The sequence below is a fragment of the Herpailurus yagouaroundi genome, unplaced genomic scaffold (genome assembly GCF_014898765.1).
Source record: "Herpailurus yagouaroundi ecotype Mexico unplaced genomic scaffold, PumYag 100, whole genome shotgun sequence".
Taxonomy (NCBI): domain Eukaryota; kingdom Metazoa; phylum Chordata; class Mammalia; order Carnivora; family Felidae; genus Herpailurus; species Herpailurus yagouaroundi.
The window spans coordinates 46,046,437-46,064,007 of NW_024412391.1; the positions used below are offsets into that span (position 1 = coordinate 46,046,437).

General features: G+C 42.9%; 1 protein-coding gene across 6 annotated transcripts in view; it reads left to right on the top strand.

Annotated features, from left to right (window-relative positions):
- The window catches only part of OSBPL3 (oxysterol binding protein like 3), a 181,322-nt gene that overhangs the window by 54,929 nt on the left and 108,822 nt on the right, over nucleotides 1-17,571 (top strand). The window contains exon 2 of one of the 6 annotated variants that reach the window (XM_040472414.1): nucleotides 14,454-14,628. The exons of the other annotated variants lie outside the window; for them this stretch is intronic. The gene's annotated coding sequence lies outside the window, so the exon portion shown is untranslated. The remainder of the gene's footprint in view (nucleotides 1-14,453; nucleotides 14,629-17,571) is intronic. 6 annotated transcript variants of the gene reach the window in all.

Sequence of the window (17,571 nt, forward strand, 5' to 3'; positions counted from 1 at the left end):
CGTATTGCTACCTATTTCTTCTTTTAGATCTGTTAACCTTTGCTCTATACATCTAGGTGCTCCTATGCTGGGTGCATAATAAATATTTACACACATTACACCTTTTGTTGGATTGACCTCTTTATCATTAAATAATGACCTTCCTTGTCTCTAATTATAGTCTTTGCCTGAAAGTCTATTTTGTCTGGTAGAAGTATAGCTATCCAAGTTTTCATTTCTATTTGCATGGAATATCTTTTTCTAATTCCTTCACTTTCAGTTGATGTGTCTTTACTTCTGTCGGTTTTTTTTTTTTTTTTTTACCCGTTCAGACACTCCATCTTTGATTGGAGAATTTAGTTCATTTACATCTAAGGTGATTTTTGATAGATATGTACTTATTGCCATTTTTGTTAATGATTTTCTGGCTCTTTTGTAATTCCCTTGTTCCTCTATTCTTTTCTTGTTCTCTTCCTTTGTGATCTGATGATTTCTGTAGTGGTATGTTTACATTCCTTTGTATCTTTTGTGTATCTGAAAATGTTAGGGAGGGATGGTCAGAAAGCCTCATTTGAGCTGCAACCTGGATGGTGGCTAATCTTTCATACTCACAATGGGGGCAGGGGTGGCTCCTGCAAAGGCTCAGGGACAGTTTGTGCAGAACTGCACGTGGTTTGGTGTCCTTGGAAGGTGAAGTTGGAGGTGGCTAGTTATGGGAATTGAGGCTTGTGTGTAGCACATAAGGCTTGAGACCTCTTTCTGTAAACCAGTAGCCCTCGATCCAGTGTGTTTTAATCATCTGGAAAACTTGTTTTTAAAATGTTCATACCTAGATCCTGAGACTGTTGAATTAGCATCTTCAGGAAGAGGACTTGAGCATGTTTGGTTTTCTTAAATGTGCACAGATGATTCTGATTTACAGCCAGATTGTCAGTTATTTGTAGGTCATGAGTATCCACTGAAGACGTTTGAACAGGGGCATGACACGTCCTGACATGTTCAAACCAAGTACCGCAGAGCTTTATATGAAGGGTGTCCATCTCGTAATCACTGTTTCCATAGCTACGAATAGTTACTATCATTTCCCTCAACTCAGAACCCTCAGAGGGTCATTGTTCTAGTCGTAAAGATGTAACAGTTTCCAGTGGCCACTCGTCCCAAATGAGAGGGGTCCACCTAGCAATCTTGTCTGCCTCTTCACCACACGGGTGCAACCCTGAAGGCTGACAAGGTTTTACTCTAGAGCTATTTAAGGATCATTTTAATGTACCAGAGTCAATTTTATATCTTAAAACTCTGTCTTAAAAGTGTCACTCTGTCTTAAAAGTGATCCGAAACAGCTGTTCCACTCAACCTTTCTCGTGTCACAGATGCGGGGAAGATCATGGCCGTGGGCTTGTCCATGTCAAACCAGCCAGCTCTCTGGCCTCTAGCCACACTGAAGCATAAAGGAGAAAACCTTACTTAAACACACTGTTAGTAGAACCTGCTCTCTTCCTGCTTTTCTTCTCTTCTGTGCAAACCAGCTATACTGTTTGCCACAAACAGTTGACAGAGAAGGGCAGTGGAACATTCCCATGGGAGTAGGAACTGCTGAATGCATTTGTAGCCCCGAGAAGCTAGCGATTGCTCCTGCAGTGAAGTTTTCCATCCTCAGGAATTGAATCTGAAAGAAAAGCCGTCCTTGTAGAAATCATCTGATACCTTTCGGCACTACTCGCTTCAAGCAGGCCTGCCTCCTGGCCGCTTGGAAGGAAGAAAGTTTTTGTTATTAATTGAGAGGCCCAGCAAGGAGAGGTGTAGGAAATGCCTTGGGCCTTGGAGTATTGGGGTCGGAATTAGGATATTACTTCCAGTCTTGAAAAGGCATCCGGCCACGTTATGACATAGGTAGGCATCCTTTCTAGGGTTCCAAGGCCTAGATGACAAATAAGAAAGTCAGGTAAATACACCGACCTTACTACCTTCCATCTACCCATGCTTCTGGGCTGCATGTTAAAAGGGGTGACCTACCAGGGTGATATGTTTCATCTGTTGGCTCCTTTTGCTCAGACCCCATGCTCACATATGTGGTATTTAAAATCTTGAATTCTGTGGCACTTAGTAATCTTTATTTACTTACTTGTTTTTGCCATTTAGTAATCGTTAATAACACTTTTGAATGTCTATTATATGTATAGGTCTCCTGTGCTCTTACGTTGTAAAGACCCGAAGGCATATGTAAAAACAATAAATTACTATATGCCTCCTCCCTTGTCCCCTTTGCATGTATGCACGTATGTACATAAAAAAGAAATGAAAAAGGGGACACGAGTGACAACTATATGTAGCTACTTTGAATTATCCCTAAAGAAGGGAAAATCAACGACCAGCCTGAGCCAGGACAAGTCTGATTCCCTGGGCAGAACTTTGAGCAGCACAGCTATAAGTCTCAATATCTGGGGGGAGAGGGGACCTTGTGGGACACGGGATAGTCTCCTGACTTCCGGGAGGTTGACAGGCCTTTCCCATAAGCCTCGGGAATGCAGATTAAGCTGGACATCATTGACATCATCAAAACATTTAAAAGTGGAGGGCGCCTGGGTGGCTCAGTCGGTTAAGCGTCCGACTTCAGCTCAGGTCACGATCTCGCGGTCCGTGAGTTCGAGCCCCGCGTCGGGCTCTGGGCTGATGGCTCAGAGCCTGGAGCCTGCTTCGGATTCTGTGTCTCCCTCTCTCTCTGCCCTTCCCCCGTTCATGCTGTGTCTCTCTCTGTCTCAAAAATAAATAAACGTTAAAAAAAAATTAAAAAAACAAAACAACAACAAAAAAAACCATTTAAAAGTGGAATGGCTGCCTCGGAAATTAAGAAGTCGCCCCATCAGTGTATCTGCACAAGTTAAACTCAGTTTCATACAAGGTGGGCAGGCATGTGTACTAAATAAATGTCCACGTAACAGTATTGGCAAGAAGGTTAACTGGGCGACCCCTGTTCTTGGAGTAGCAGTTCTTTGCAGGAATCCATACCGAGACCATAGCAATAGGGGTGAGTCACAGCCTGAGAAAATCAAGTGCAAAAGTGGAAGGGAATAGATTCTCACTATTTCCTCTGCCTCATTTTAAGTGATTAGATATATCATCCTGAATATATATATATATTTTTAATTTTTTTTAAGGTTTATTTATTTTTGAGACAGAGAGAGACAGAGCATGAACGGGGGAAGGGCAGAGAGAGAGGGAGACACAGAATCAGAAACGGGCTCCAGGCTCTGAGCTGTCTGCACAGAGCCCCACGCGAGGCTCGAACTCACGGACCACGAGATCATGACCTGAGTCGAAGTCGGCCACCCAACCGACTGAGCCACCCAGGTGCCCCCTGAATATATTCTTATTAAAATGTTGAAAGTACATTAATAGGAAGGAGAAAGGGAAAAACCCCTTCAGTTTGCCATCCAAATGTAGTCCCCCATTATCTCTTTGAGTGTTAAGTGTATGATCTTTATAACATATATTTTTAGTTTTCTGCACTTTTATATTTAGCATGTTTCTTTTAACGTGAACTATTTACAGATTACATTCCTCACAGATGATTTTAGAGGCAGTATTACTCCTGACTTGAAATAATATATTCTAGTGTTAATTTGCTTAACTTTCCCCCTACTGTTGGGCCTTAAGATTGTATCTACTTTTTTCCCTATTATAAATATTGAGTGAGAGTATTTTATAACATTTTGATAAACAATTGCTCAATAGGTTTCCCAAATATTTTTACTTATTTATACTGCTATCAGTAACAGGTGTCAAAGTTTTCCAGTCCTTCCCATCATTGGGTATTGACATTTTAAATTACTTTTCTAATTTTCCATGTGGAAATAGAACATACAACTGGGTCAGGTAAGGAGGGTTTTGTTGCATGACTGGGGGGGTGATGGGTCATGCCCAGGGCAGGCCATAGGAAGCACAGCTGGAACTTGGCAAGGCCTCAGACATGGCAGCAATCCACCAAAGTCTGCGTTCCCCCGCCAGGCCTCCCACCCCGCTCGGCCTCTCCATCTGATTTGTCTCTTCTGTTCTCTTACTTTGCCCCTGGCTGTGTCTTGTTGCCTGTGTGTGTTGTCTGTCTGTCTTTCTGTGAGCCTCGTTCTGCATTCCTCTGTGTTTCTGGTCGGCCTGTCTCTCTTCGTCTTTCAGTCCCTCTCTGTCTGCCTTCCCTGCCCTGAGATTCTCTCATGTTTGCTTGGTGCCTATTGTAAGATGGTGTATAGTCATCTCTCTCTCTCTCTCTCTTTAATGTTTATTTATTTTTGAGAGAGAGAGAAAGAGAGAGAGAGAGAGAGAGAGAGAGAGAGAGAGAGCACAAGCAGGGGAGGGACATGGAGAAAGGGAGACACAGAATCCTAAGTAGGCTTCAGGCTCTGAGTTGTCAGCACAGAGCCCGACACGGGGCTTGAATTCACAAACCGAAAGATCGTAACCTGAGCTGGTCAGACACTTAACCAACTGAGCCACAGTCACCCCAGACTCTGTATAGTCCTGACACCACCTTCCCCCATTCCCCCCATTGTGATGAGCTCCTCTCTGCAAAGACAACTCAAAAACGTGTCTTGTGTTCTTTGTGGGCCTATCCAAGAAAGATTACTGCACACCCTCTCTTGAAAGGTAATCTATCACAGTTGATGGAAACTATCTCTTAGGATGAGATTTGCTGTCCCTGAAGTGAAGAAGAATTTGCTGGGCTGGCCCATCTTCGACCCCATGTGTGCAGGATGGGCAGATGGGGTATACTGCAGAGTATCTCTGATGGTCCTACTTAAACAGGTTTTCTTTTCTTTTTTTCTTTTTTTCTGCTCCTAGAAGTGTTAACTCATCCCTGCCGTTTCTTTTTTCTTTCCTTTTTTTTTTTTTTCCTCTTTCTGTATTGACCCTAAGGTAATAAGCTCACTTTGTATTCAGAATCGACCCTGTGGCTTTCTATAAGGAGGGCAATTTGTCACTTTTACCCAAGAAGCTCCAGGTTAGTGCACGCATGGCAGGTTGTGGTTAGTGTGGCGGAGACAAAGATCCTTGACCTGAAAACCTGAAGCGGGGCTGGGGGATTAGCCAGGAGGGTGAACGGCAAGGCTGTGAGTCAGAACCAGGTGGTCAGACTCGAATGAGGTCAGACTAAACTGGGGCTGAGCCGGCAGCTCAGGGTACATCAGAGGAGAGCCAGGAGGTGGTGAGAGAAGGGCTTCGGACAGGTGGCCTTGGCTGTTCCACGCTTCCCAGTTCTCATGTGGGGTTGTGGTAACGGTCAGTCTCCTGATGCATCCTGTTTCTTCAGCTGTTCAAGGAGTGGTTCAAATTTGTGAAACCACATTCTGAAGTCACCAAGGGTATCCACTGAAAATTTAATTTCCCTCCCACCTTGGCCACTCAGCCACACAATTCCCTGAGTGAGACTAGTTCTGTGGTTGAGGAACTTGGGGCACAAAGAGGGAGCTCTTTCAAAGTCATGCCGTGGTGAGGTCAAGCCTGCCTTTCTACCACCCAAGTTTGTGCTTCCCCCAGTGTATCTCACTGCTTCCTGTTGGAATTCATTTTTTTTTTTTAATTTTGAGAGAGAGAGAGAGAGAGAGAGAGAGAAAATGTGCATGAGTGAGCAGGGGGAGGGGCAGAGAGAGAGAGAGGGAGAGAGAGAATCCCTAGCAGGCTCCATGCTGTCCATGCAGAGCTCGACATGGAGCTCAGTCTCACAACTGCAAGATCATGACCTGAGCCAAAATCAAGAGTTGGACACTTAACTGACTGAGCCACTCAGGCGCCCCTGGAATTCTTTGTGACACAGTCCAGACACTATAGCATTTGTGGCCAGTTATTATTTTTTAATCATTATTTTCTATTTTTCACCGAAGTGATCTCTCTTCTGAGGCCAGGACAATCCTGTTAGTCCCTGTCACAGTGTACAAACGCTAGGTATTTTAAAAGTAAATGACATGTACAATACTGATGATGTTAAAAGTACAGATTCCATGGGTGTCCTTGCGGTGTTTGCTATGTGCAGCTCTCTACTAGGTGCAGGGTACAGGAGTGATGAAAAGCGGAATCTACAGTGACCGTGGAAACATTGGAGAAGTTGCTGAAATCCACCACTTTTCATGTATCTTCTCTAAAACATGTATTTTTATTTTTATTATTTTTATTTATTTTTAAAAAAATTTTTAACGTTTATTTTTGAGACAGAGAGAGACAGAGCATGAATGGGGGAGGGTCAGAGAGAGGGAGACACAGAATCTGAAACAGGCTCCAGGCTCTGAGCCGTCAGCACAGAGCCCGACGCGGGGCTCAAACTCACGGACCGTGAGATCATGACCTGAGCCGAAGTCAGACGCTCAACCGACAACCACCCAGGTGCCCCTAAAACGTGTATTTTTTTAAAATTCAGCAATATGGGGGCGCCTGGGTGGCGCAGTCGGTTAAGCGTCCGACTTCAGCCAGGTCACGATCTCGCGGTCCGTGAGTTCGAGCCCCGCGTCGGGCTCTGGGCTGATGGCTCGGAGCCTGGAGCCTGTTTCCGATTCTGTGTCCCCCCTCTCTCTGCCCCTCCCCTGTTCATGCTCTGTCTCTCTCTGTCCCAAAAATAAATAGACGTTGAAAAAAAAAATTAAAAAAAAAAAAAAAAGCAAAATTCAGCAATATGACTTGCTATATGAATGTTGAAGTTCAACAAAGGTTGAAAAAAACCTTGCACTGTGAATTCTTTGGTTTGCTTTCGTTTCCGGATAAGCAGACATTTACTGAAATTAGAACTTTGGGAGAGGAGCAAAGAACCACAGACTCTCCCAGCCTTAGAGGTCCTTGTGAAGGACTCTTGTGTCTGCATGGGAGTAAGAAGGGGTTCCCACTGTGGACTATGGCTTGTATTTGTCCACCAGTTTGGAACATCTGGGGAGTGATGGGACCAGAGCATTCCCACCCTATTTCTGGATGCTGCGGTTGGGGTGCTGCTGCTGAACTGCATTCTGGAGTTGAACCTGGAAGGCATTTCCCTCCCTATAAGAAGTGCCGTCGTCTCTCTACTATGAGTGCATTGCATAGGTCTCTCTGGGCTAGCCCGAGTATATGATCACAAGCTAACAGCTTTCTAGGGAAAAATGCTTTGAGTTTCAAACAGCTGAGTTATAACTGCCTTTCAGAACATAACCTCTCAAAAGTTGGAATTACTTGTGCTTGCTCAGTTTTATCCTGCTCTTTTACTGTAGACAATGGGATTCAGGCTTTTCATTAGCTCCGCGTTCTTTTGACTGGTGATGGGTTGGCTCATGTGACTATGTGTGTACCCGTTATCTATTTTAACCTACATGGCGGTATTTCTGAGAATTAAAGTCATAGTAAACTTTTTTTTTTTTTTTTTTTTATGACGTGGGTCTGAGTCATTGCTAAATGTAAAGCAGGCATACAGATCAAAGATCAACCGTTTCAGAGCTTGAAAGTAATACCATATCCAGATTTGGCTTTTAATCATTCGGTGAGGGTTTTCGTTAGACCCCTGATTGCTTGTAAATAGGCCCTTGGTGGGAGAGGCTGGTACTGCCTTCCAGAGAAGAACGGCTTCGAGATCTTGGAGGGAAGACCCTGTGTTTCACTTCTGGGTATGCTTGTCAGCAACCTCTCACTTGAGGAGGCGTGTCCGCGATCTGTTCATGATTCGTAGGATGACTAATGAGGCATGCAGGGTGGGCCACTCTTGTCATTTGTAATGGTGTCTCCATGTGTTGGAGTTGACTTTGACCTTTGACTTAGCTCTTTCATTCTCTCCTTTCCAGTGCATTCACTAGAGCATCTAGATTCAGAGGCCTCATGTAGACTGATCTGAAGTGATAGGCTCCCATGTTGATATTAACATTGCTCATGTGTTTGTAATTGAATATCCTGCTTTACAGCAGTCACGGCAGGGGGTTCGTAAAACTTCCCACCGAAGCATTGTCTCTTTCAGAATACAGAATAGTTCTTTTTTGGGTCTTAGGACTAGATCCCAGTGTCACATATCTGACTCAGCAAAAGTGGATTTACCTCATGCCAGTGATTGTTGTGGAGAGATGGATAACTGAGTGTCTGGTTCTGTTTCATTCAAAGGTTATTTTTAGGAGGGGGGATTATTTTATCGATATACAATTCATATACCAAAAAATTTACCCCTCTAAAGTGTGTAAGTCAGTGTTTTTTTTTTTTGTTTTTTTTTTTTTTTTTTTTTTTTAAGTAAATTCACAAGATTGTGTGACCATCACCATCATCTAATTCTGGTACATTTTTGTCACCCAAAAGAAATTCTGTTCTTCCCCATTTGCCCACCTTCAGACCACTGATCTACTTTCTGTCTCTGTAGATTTGCTTATTCTGACATTTCATGTAAATGGAGTCCTATGATATGTGGCCTTTTTTTTTTTTAATCTCTCTTCCTTCACTTAGCATGTTTTCAAGCTCATCCATGTTGTAGCATGCCTCAATGTTTTATTCCTTTTTATAGCTGAATAATATTCCATTATATGGTATCTTAGTCAGTTTGGGCTCCTCTAACAAATGACTGTAGACTCGTTGGCTTCAATAGCAAGTAGGCATTGCTTTCTTACAGTTTTAGAGTCTGGGAAGTCCAAGGTCAAGGTACCGGCAGATCCAGTGTCTGATGAGAGCCCCCTTCCTGGCTTGTAGATGGTTATGGTCTTCCTATAGTTTTATGTGGCTGAGAGCAGAGAGAAGCAAGGTTTCTTTCTTTTTTTTTTTTTTTTTTTTATAAGGGTACTAATCTCGTTCATGAAGGCCCCACCCTCATGGTCTAATTAGCTTACAATGGCCTCACCTCCAAATAACCATCACATTGGGGATTAGGCTTCAATTTATGAATTTTGGGATGACAACACATTCAACACATAACATATAGATATTCCACTTTTTGTTTATCCATTCAGTAGTTGCTAAGACATAGGATTTTCCGCTTTTTTTAAAGTTTTTTTTTATTTAAAAAAAGTTTTTTAATGTTTATTTATTTTTGAAAGAGAGAGAAACAGCACAAACGGGGAAGGGACAGAGAGAAAGGAAGACAGAATCTGAAGCAGGCTCCAGTCTCTGAGCTGTCAGCACAGAGCCCAATGTGGGGCCTGAACTGACGAACTGTGAGATCATGACCTGAGCTGAAGTCAGACGTTTAACCGACTGAGCCACTCAGGCACCCCGTGGATTTTCTACTTTTTAATGTTTATGAATTAGGCTGCTGTGAACATTCTTGCATAAGTTTTTCTGTGGTCATATGTTTTCAAGTCCCTTGGGTATATACCTGGGCGTGGAATTGCTGCCTCATATGGTAACTGTGTTTAACATTTTGAGGAACCCTCAGACGGTTTCCCAATGTATACATCCCCACCAATTTCTCTACATCCTTGCTGATATGCCTGTGGGCTTGTTGGTTTCTTTATTTATTATCGTAGCCATCCTAAAGGGTGTGAAGTGGTATTTTTTTGTAGCTTTTATTTGCATTTCTCTCATGATTAATGAGGTTGAGTGTTTTTTTCATGTGCTTATTGACCATTTGTGTTGTTTTCTTATGAGAAGTATCTCTTCAGGTCCTTTGCCTGTTTAAAAAAAAATTGGGCTGCTTTTTCACTGTTGAGTTGTAAGAACTCTTTTTTTTTTTTTTTCCAAAGTTTATTTATTTTTGGGACAGAGAGAGACAGAGCATGAACGGGGGAGGGGCAGAGAGAGAGGGAGACACATAAGAACTCTTTATGTTTTCTGGATACTAGACCTGTCTCAGGTATATGATTTGCAAATATTTTCTCCCATTCTTGGATTGTGTCTTCATTCTGTTGATGTTATCCTTTGAAGCTTAAAGGTTTTTAATTTTGATAAAGTCCAACTTACTACTTTTTTCTTTTATTGCTTTTGCTTTAGGTGTCATAGCTAATAGGGCATGACCTAATTTAAGGTCAGGAAAGTTTATCCCGGTGTTTTCTTTAAAAGATTTTAGAGTTTGAGTTTTTACATTTAGGTCTTTAGTTTATTTTGAGTAAATTTTTTTATATGGTATGACATTGTGAATATCCACTTTTACATGAGACTATCCACTTTTTTTCCAGCACCATTTGTAGAAAAGACTGTTCTTTGCCCATTAAGTTGTCTTGTCACCTTTTTCCAAATGAATTGACCACGTTGTGGGTTTAATTTCTGCATTCTCAATCCTATTCCCTACATCTGTATGCCTCCCTTTAAGTCACTGAATACTGGCTTGATTCCTGTAGCTTTGTAGTAAGTTTTAAAATTGGAAACTGTGATTCCTACAGATTTGTGAAGATTGTTTCTTGGTACGATGTTGATGTCCACTCTTTTACATCACACGTTTTGATACATCTTTTCTCTGCCATCTTAAAGTGCTATGAGAAATGTTGCTTTGAAGCAGCCTTGAATTCTGTTTCTGGTTGAGTCTCACTATCCACACATGAAATGTATGGATTTGGAACCGGGCATGTTGCAAAAGTTTGACCACTAGCTTTGTCTCGGTTTCTTAGCTGTAAGGATGAAGCTTAAAGCCTAAGTCAAGGCAGCATTCTGAGAATTAAATATCCTAACATATGTAAAAGCATCTAGCATGGTGTCTGGGAAATAAAAGGTCCAAAATGAGTATGTATTGCCTTTCCCGTCCCCTTGTCATGGATGCCAGAAAATTTTCTTTGTGCCTTATGAGATGGTTTTAAGGTCTTCCTTAAAATCAGCCTTCTTCAGTTTAGAAACTGTTTTCCCCAAGGTTATCATATGGTTAAGTTTTCTAGTCTGGTCTGTAGGATTGTTTGTAGTACAGTGTTTCAGGCTTTGTTTACTGTTTGATCCCCGCCGTCTAGAATTGTCCCTGACCAATAGTAAGTGCTCAGTAAACATTTGTTAAGTAAATACTGAGTGTTGATCCCATTTTCTTCTTTATTTGGGTAAATACAGTGCAGATTACTGGAGATGTGTTTTTGTTTTTGTTTTTGTTTTTTTTAATTTTTTTTTCAATGTTTATTTATTTTTGGGACAGAGAGAGACAGAGCATGAACAGGGGAGGGGCAGAGAGAGGGGGAGACACAGAATCGGAAACAGGCTCCAGGCTCTGAGCCATCAGCCCAGAGCCCGACGCGGGGCTCGAACTCACGGACCGCGAGATCGTGACCTGGCTGAAGTTGGACGCTTAACCGACTGTGCCACCCAGGCGCCCCTGGAGATGTGTTTTTAAGTGAGCCTGCATAACAGTTGCATAAGTGCTTACTTTCTGAGATAATTTCCACAAGATTTCTTTTAGCAATTTGTCCAGTCAATTTACAATACCTTTCTCTGGAGTGCTACTTCTTTTCTCCAAATGATGCCATACTGCCCATTCAGATGTCTCCTCTTCGGGGCAATTTCAGACTGAAGTTGAAAGGACTGAGTCCCGAGTATAAATTTGAGAAAGCAATAGGGGAACGGGAGTTGGGAAGTTGGGTTTGGGGGAAGGTATGTGATAATGAGAGACAAGGGAAGGGCTTTTAGGGGAAGATTGGGTCAAATAGGGAACCGTGTCCTCAGTTCTGAGACTTGCTTTTGTTTTTTATATGATTGTCATGGTTTCTTGTGGTTTCTCTAGACCAAGTCTAGACATGAAATTATAAGCAAAGAATATCTAAATGTTATTTACTGGCTGTTGTGAGCCTGAATTGTAACCAAGAAATGGTGTCTGTGCATGTTAAGCTATTATCTGCATGATGGATAGACCAACCTTTAAAGGTAAAGGTTCAAATCATTTCATGGACTCAGAGGATAACTGAGTTTTAAAGCTAGACAGGATCGCCAGGCTGAGGGAATATCTTAAGTGTCACCTCAAAGAAGACATTCCATGGTCAAATAGGTTTGGAATAGGTTTAACAAAATTGTTTAACAGATTTGGTATTTGTTTTAACTGCAGGACTTCTCAGAGCCTTTAATGTGCCCACATATATTACACTGTGTCTTCAAGAGGGAAGGTAGGAGCAGCAGTTCCTAAGGTGACTGGTGTGGGGGGACTTATTTTTCTCTCCACAGAGAATCCTGTGGGTCTGGTATTTAGCAGAGCACATTTTAAATAATTATGATCCAGGGTAACACCTTAATTTTTTAGACATGAACTCTGATTTTATACTCTTTTTGAATTGCTGTTTCTAGGGAGTCATGACTGTTGGTATACGTAGAAGCTGATTGTGTCTGTTGTGTTACTAAGAGGCCTGTCCAAAAAAGTCAGCCTTTAAACTAGGAGCTCTAATCAAACTCCTGAAACCCATATATATGTACATAAAATTTATAAAATACCTTACCTTCCAGGATCTAAATATTTATTTATTTTTAATCTGTTACATGCATAGCTTGGTTTAGGTAGTGCCTATTAATCCCTGATCTGATGAATTTGTCAAATTTAATTTCTGCAGCTTTTTTGCTCTGATCCATACCCCTTAAGGTAAAGGACAGGAAGATGCAGGGGAAAGAGGACCCTTAGACAACAAGCCCATTGACTTCTATGGCATAAACAAAGCACAGACAGCCACCTTGTTCTGGGTTGTCAGACCCAGCTTGTTACGACTGGATGCCTTCCCGGAGTTCTGGGGTAGAGCAGACTGTATCCAGTCACCAATGTGGATCCAGGCGACTCGGATCCTCCCCTTCTACCTTCCCTCCCTCCACCCAAACACCCACCCTTCCTTCTTGCTTCCAAGTCTGATGGGGGCTGATTTATTTAACTGTCTTTAAAAGAGAGGGGGTGAAGGGGTGGGGAAGAGCGGAGAGAGAGAGGGAGAAAGAGAAAGAGATAGAGGTTAGAAGAGGACTTAGTGGTATAGCTACCTTCACTTCTGGTAAATCCCGTGGGTTGGTATGTCACCCTTGTGGTGGCACAGCAGCCCAGATGAGATTTCCAGTGTCAACGGTTTCCAGTCAGACCTCTAGTGAAAAGACCCAAGCACCACTGTTTTTTCTCATCTGCATTCTTGGGGGTTTCTGCCTTGCCCTCCTTGATGACGGTGGAGGCAGGGTATGGCACAGGCAAGTTCCCTGTCCAGGAGCAGAATGTTTTTCAAACAACAGAGACATAACCAGAAAGAAAGAAGGATCAGAGATGAAGGACTGCTGAGGGTATTCGAGTCCAAATCTGAGGTTGGTGAGTATTGGGGAAATAAGAGAAGCATGGATCCGGTGACTGTTTGGGGAAAATGGACCGTGCAGATCAGAAAAGTAATTGTTGTTTCATTTTTATATCCCCGATATGTGTTCGTTATTTTTAAAAATCAAGCAAAACAAGACAAAAAAAATTCGAAGGAGAAATTAAAACATTACCCAAAAAATCTCAACCAGAAAATAGCCAGTGTTGACGTTGATTTCAGGCTTGCCTCTATGCAGAGAGTGAGAGAGATGGACAGAGGGGGATGGATAGATCAACAATGGGCAGAAATAATTGTATAAGACTGAGGTCCAACTAAACAGTTATACAGGAAAACTATTCTAGTTGATCTTGCTTACATTTAACAAAAGGAAAATAAATTGCCAATCTTCTGAAAAGTTATCCTTTATCTGAAGAGGGTTAGTTCTGTTAGTTCAGAAGAAAGACGAACACCTCCAACAGCTTGGGAGTCCAATGAGTTGCACACACTATGGCAATATAATAAACAATCTGACACTTTTGCCTGGCGTCCCTCCCTGATTTCAGGTGTCTGTCACTTGTTTTATTTTTAATCTTGTTAGGATTTATACTTTTTAAAATATTTCTTTTAATGTTTATTTATTTTTGAGAGAGAGAGAGAGAGAGAGAGAGACAAAGCATGAGCAGGGGAGGGGCAGAGAGAGAGGGAGACACAGAATCCGAAGCAGGCTCCAGGCTCTGAGCCATCAGCACAGAGCCCGATGTGGGGCTTGAACTCATGAACCGTGAGATCATGACCTGAGCCGAAGTCGGACACTTAACTGCCTGAGCTACCCAGGTGCCCCAGGATTTATACTTTTAACACTCACTAGCTTTAATTCCCCTGGTTATTCCCCTGCTTCTTTAATCCTAATCAGTGCACTGTTAACCATTGGTCTTTTCTCCGTGACTTTGTCGTTCTTGGTAATTTAACGTTTGGTGGGCTTCATTGTCATTAAGGTTTGTCTTTTTGGGGGGCGGGGAAAGGGCCTGTGGATGCCATATTTTCTGAGTTGTTTTTGGAAACTGTTGCCTATTGCCTTTATTTTTGAAGGACAGCCTTGCTGTGGCCACATTGTCTTCTGAAGAGGTAGTGCTGATTTACAGTCTCCTTGCAATTTGTGAGAATATGCCTGTCATGAATTGGGAACTTTTAGGAATGTCTGCTTGCCTGAAATGGTGGTGATTATACTGGGCAGTGACTGAAAGAAGTTTAAGTTGGTAAATTCGACATCAGATTATAAAAGCCCTTGACTGTTGGGAGACTGGCTGTTTTCTTGGTGAATTTCCTATTTGCTTGCCACATTTACAGCTTTCCTGCAGGCCAGATGGTAACTACTGGACAGCTTTGTGGAACTGTTTCTAGGACCTCGTCATTTGTGCAGGACCACTCTTAAAAGGCTTCTCACATTCACTCCCCACTCTGTGAAAAGGCACCTGGCTGGTGGAGAGTGGATTTTGATGCCTTCTGAAGATAGTAGCAAGTGGTAAATATTTTTATCTACCAAAAAAATTGGTGTCTGATAATTGTGTGAATTAACTGTTTTTGTTGTTGTTGTTGTTCCAAAATATGATTTTTTCCTATCACCGACTATTGCCTTAAAACTAAGCAGCCGTTATAAGCCATTCCTAAATGACATGTGAACTTTATACAACTTTTTGTAACATTCCTAATGGTTTTCAACTGAAGCTTTATGAGTTGGAAGATCTGATGTTTTTAATGTTTGTTTATTTTTGAGAGAGAGAGAGAGAGAGACAGAGTATGAGTGGGTGAGGGGCAGAGAGAGGGGGAGACACAGAATCCAAAGCAGGCTTCAGGCTCTGAGATGTCAGCACAGAGCCCAACGCAGGGCTCGAACTCATGAACCGCGAGATCATGACCTGAGCCAAAGTCAGATGCTTAACCCACTGAGCCACCCAGGCGCCCTGAGGATCTGATCTTTTTCAACGTTTGTTTTTTTTTTTTTTTTTTTATTTTTGGGACAGAGAGAGACAGAGCATGAACGGGGGAGGGGCAGAGAGAGAGGGAGACACAGAATTGGAAACAGGCTCCAGGCCCTGAGCCATCAGCCCAGAGCCTGATGCGGGGCTCGAACTCACGGACCGCGAGATCGTGACCTGGCTGAAGTCGGACGCTTAACCGACTGCGCCACCCAGGCGCCCCATGGATCTGATCTTTTTAAAGAAGCTCATCTCTGTACTGGCCTAGTTTGAAGTACCTGTTAAAGTTGGGCTTCTTACTAAAATTCCCCACTGATCTTATGTAGAAAACTAATAGCCCATCTCACCTTTTAATTCATTCTCTCCAAACGATGGAGAGGATGGGAAGGAAAATTTCCCAGATGAGTTACAACATTTAAATTTTGGCCATCATCCTTTATGGTGATTCAGCTGTACACCAGCCATTGACTTTTTCTAGTTGGTATGGGTGAGCACACATCTGGAGGATTTCAGGAGCCAGACGTCCCGAGGTGTTCTCTCGTCCTGTGCCAAAGGAAAGTGGAGAGAAAAATCAGCCGCTCAGAATGGTGTGGTAAAGCTGTGTTTCTGACATGGCAGCTACCAGCCACATGGGACTATGTGAGTTTAAATGATTTAAAGTTAAATAAAATTTAAAACTCGGTGTCTTAGTTGCACTGGCCACATTTTAAGTGTTCAACCGCCACATGAGGGGAAGAGACTGTGGTATCAGACAGCACCTAAAGTTCTATTGGATAGCTTCGGTTTATATGCCGATCATGATTTCATGATCCTCCGGGGCTCATTATAGCCCTTATGAGTTGGTCTTCTGGGTTTTTTTCCTCCCTCCCTCTGCTTTCAGTCATTCATATGCTCCAGCTCAGATGGTGAGGCGGTGTTCTTACTGCCTCGCTGGTGCCCTCTGGGAACCCTGTGTGTGGCCCAGATTAGATCGTTGCTCCAAAGGGTCAGCTGGACAACTCTCTGGCCAAGGCCCAAGAATTCTGGGTTGTAGTCAGTGTTCTTACCAAAGGATTCAATGGTTCTTGGGATTTTGACTCTCTAATTTAACAATAAAACCGCTCTTTAGAAATATTTAAACGCATCTGCTTAGGACTTTTACTTCACTTTCCTCTTAGTCTCTGGATGTATGCTCTTGATGGAGAGTACAGCCCTGGGTTCTGTCCTAATATGCCCATGCTGACCCTATGACCTCAGTAAGAATTTCTGTGTGGCTCATTTGCAAGCTGAGAGTTTACTCCCAGCCACTCACTGCTTAAGCTGTTGATAAATGCCCAATGGTATGTGAGAAATTTTAAGGTTTGTGCTAAAAGGTATACTTAGGGGGTTTTTAAGGGTTGGTTTGTCTTCTCATCTTTGCGCCTAGCTTTAGATCCCAGTGTCCCATTTATTGTCTCTCACTATCAGGCACATACCCACCTTGATCAGCTAATTGACCCATACACTATACTATGTACTTTGTATAAGTGACTTTCTAGGGGACGTCTGGGTTTGTTGACCAAGGAGCCCTCTTTTTTTTTTTTTTTTTTTTTTAAATTTTTTTTTCCAATGTTTATTTATTTTTGGGACAGAGAGAGACAGAGCATGAACGGGGGAGGGGCAGAGAGAGAGGGAGACACAGAATCGGAAACAGGCTCCAGGCTCTGAGCCATTAGCCCAGAGCCCGACGCGGGGCTCGAACTCACGGACCGCGAGATCGTGACCTGGCTGAAGTCGGACGCTTAACCGACTGCGCCACCCAGGCGCCCCAAGGAGCCCTCTTTTAAGTCCGACCGACACGACAGGAGCAGGATGCTCTGGTAGAAGGAGCCTGCTGGCCTGAGGGTCAGAAGAAGGAGACATAACCACTGAGTGAACTGTCTTTTGACCCCATGTTCTCATGCTTCCCATCTGGAGGGGAGTCTGCCAGGGGTTCCCACCTAGTGTTATAGTCATCTGATGCCATGTGACAAATGACCCCAAGACTTGGTGGGTTAAAACATTGACATTTAGCCCTCAAACCTGCAATATGAACAGGATTTGCGAGGGCGGGAGGGGGGGAGGTTGGATCCCACTCCACTCATTGTCGGTTGGGATGGTGAGAAGGCAGGGGGTAGGAACCTCTGAAGACTCACTCACGTGCCTCAGAGTTAGTGGTGGCTGTTAGCTGCTGTGGGAGTGTGGCCTCACTTCTTTTCAAAATGGACCTCTCCAAGTGTTAGTCTGGGCTTCCTTATGTCATGATGGCTAAGTTGTAGAGTGAGCATCCCAAGAGAGACACAACATCAAGTGGAAGCTGTGTTAACCTTTCTTTCTTTCTTTCTTTCTTTCTTTCTTTCTTTCTTTCTTTCTTTCTTTCTTCTATTTGAGAGAGAGCAAGCAAGTGAGCATGTGCGAGCAGGCAGAGAGGGGCACAGGGAGAGAGAGAGAGAGAGAGAGGGAGAGAATCTTTTTTTTTTTTTTTTTAAACA